Source organism: Falco naumanni, chromosome 3 (assembly GCF_017639655.2).
Source record: "Falco naumanni isolate bFalNau1 chromosome 3, bFalNau1.pat, whole genome shotgun sequence".
Classification (NCBI taxonomy): domain Eukaryota; kingdom Metazoa; phylum Chordata; class Aves; order Falconiformes; family Falconidae; genus Falco; species Falco naumanni.
In genome coordinates, this window is record NC_054056.1 from 95,697,341 (window position 1) to 95,699,369 (window position 2,029).

The 2,029-nt window shown below is 58.6% G+C and overlaps 1 protein-coding gene across 3 annotated transcripts in view; it reads left to right on the forward strand.

Moving 5' to 3' along the window:
* The first annotated feature begins 1,760 nt into the window (after positions 1-1,760).
* ZFPM2 (zinc finger protein, FOG family member 2) overlaps positions 1,761-2,029 on the forward strand; it is a 321,906-nt gene continuing 321,637 nt past the window's right edge. For all 3 annotated transcript variants that reach the window (XM_040588202.1, XM_040588204.1, XM_040588203.1), the window contains exon 1: positions 1,761-2,029. This exon is cut by the window's right edge and continues 75 nt beyond it. The gene's annotated coding sequence lies outside the window, so the exon portion shown is untranslated.

Below are 2,029 nucleotides of genomic sequence, written 5' to 3' on the forward strand. Positions count from 1 at the left end.
TTTCTAAGACGATATGATGGAAAATTTTAGTGTATCACCATGTTAGAATTTCTGCTGCTTATATGAAGACTTTTGCTATATTGGCCAAACAAATAACCACTGAAAGTTCTGAGAGGTCAAGCGGAAAACCAGTTCTGTTGAGAGTATTTGGACCACAGAGGTAAGAGTTAAAGAAGTGCTTAACAGTTTACCTGAACATACATAATTTAATTCCTGCTAGTGAAGCTATAACAACACTTAACGTTGTAGTAAATCCATGCGTTGGATCTGAAATTTCTGGAAGCAGGGTAATAAAGACGTTTCAGTATCAAGTGTCCTGACTTGGCATCAGTGAAATCAGACTGATTGTTCTTTGTTTGTGTGGTTGGGGTTTTCTCCCAAGATTTTTGCACAGTTAGTGTTTGACAACACTGAGAGTCTGCTCACGGGTGCACGATGTTAAGCGATACAGTAAGGTATGGAAAGCACGGTCTGTTCATAATGGGTCACAACTATCTATGTAAATGAGATTATTCAAGTGATTAAAACAAGGATGCTCAAGAGAAATTTTGTTCTAAAGACACAGACTGTAAACATGAGCCTCGCTAACGGTTTAGCTTTGTCAAAACACTTAATTGGGATCAGTAACAGAAGCGTCAGACATTTCCTACTGTGCAAGAAATTTTTTTTCTCGATTATCGCTATGTAGATGGGCAAAAATAATTAAAGCCTGGGTAGTTAGTGTCGGCTTATCTCCCTCTCTCGTCGAAAAGTCAAAACAGGATCAATCACACGGGCACACAGCGGCGGCCACGCAGCCGGCAGCCGACACTCCCGCGACCCGCACGCCACCGCAGGCGGGTGCAGGCGGCCGGGCAGCCCGTCCCCTGCCGCGGCGGCACCAACGGCCCCGCCGGCCCCGGCCGCCGCCCCGCGGAGCGCTGCGGGCCCTGCCCCGGCGCGTGCCCTGCGGCCGTTAGAGGCCGCCTCGCGCGGGTGGCGGGCCGCGCGCCCCCCCCCTCAGCGCTCGCCCGCGGCGACACCTGTGAGGCGAAGCCGGGATCCCCCTCTCCCGTGGCGGTGGGCACCCCGCCGCCGCCGCCGCCCAGGAGCGCTCTGGCGTGGCGGAGAGACACTCTGCCCTCACCGGCCAGCCTCGGGCCCTGCGCGGTCTGCCGGCTCGGGGCCGGCGCGGAGAGAAGCGTCTGCTCTTCCCAGGGGCAGCGCTGAGGCGAGGCTGCGCGGCGTGTGCGGCGGAGCGTAAAGGCACCCGGCTCTGCCCGGACACCCCGGCGGACTCCCTGTGCGGGGCGGGAGGACTTGTGCCAGCTGCGTGACTGTCACGGAGTTTCTTCGCCCCTTCTGACGTGCCTCTTTTCGGGAAAGTTGCAGCTCTCTCCGCCGCCAGAAGCGCCGGCAGAGCCGGGACAATTGAAGCCTCCCGCCTCAGCACCCCGTGCCCCTGAGGCAGGAGACGATTTGCATGCGGACTTGTCTCTGGTAGCAGCCACTGCTCGTCAAGCCTGACGGACAAACGCCCCCCTCTTTCCGCCCCCCCGTCCCGGAAAGCCCCTCCCTCGCCCCCTCCCTCGCCGGCACCTCCCGCCGCCTGTCAGTCGGAGCGGAGCGCGGCGCGGGGAGCGGAGGCGGCACGGCAACGGCAGAGAACGGGCGAGAGAGGGAGAGAGCGAGCGAGGAGCGAAGCTCTCTCCTCCCTCCCTCCCTCTCTCCCTCCCTCCCTTCCTTCCTCCTCTCTCCCTCCCTCCCTCCTCTCCCTCCCTCCCTCCCTCGCTCCTTCCCCTGCTCCCTCCCTCCGTTCTTTCTGCTTCTCTCTCCCCTCATTCTCGCTCTCCGTCTCACCCACCCCGATCTCCGTTTCTCTTCCCACACACACACACACACACACACACACACACACACACACTTTCCCTCTCCCTGTTCTTCTGTCATTTGACTTTGCATCTCAAGGCGGCCACGGGCGCCTCTATGAATCCCGTCTATTGATCTGTCACCCTCCCTCCACCCCCGTCCCCTCCCAGCTCCACTCCTG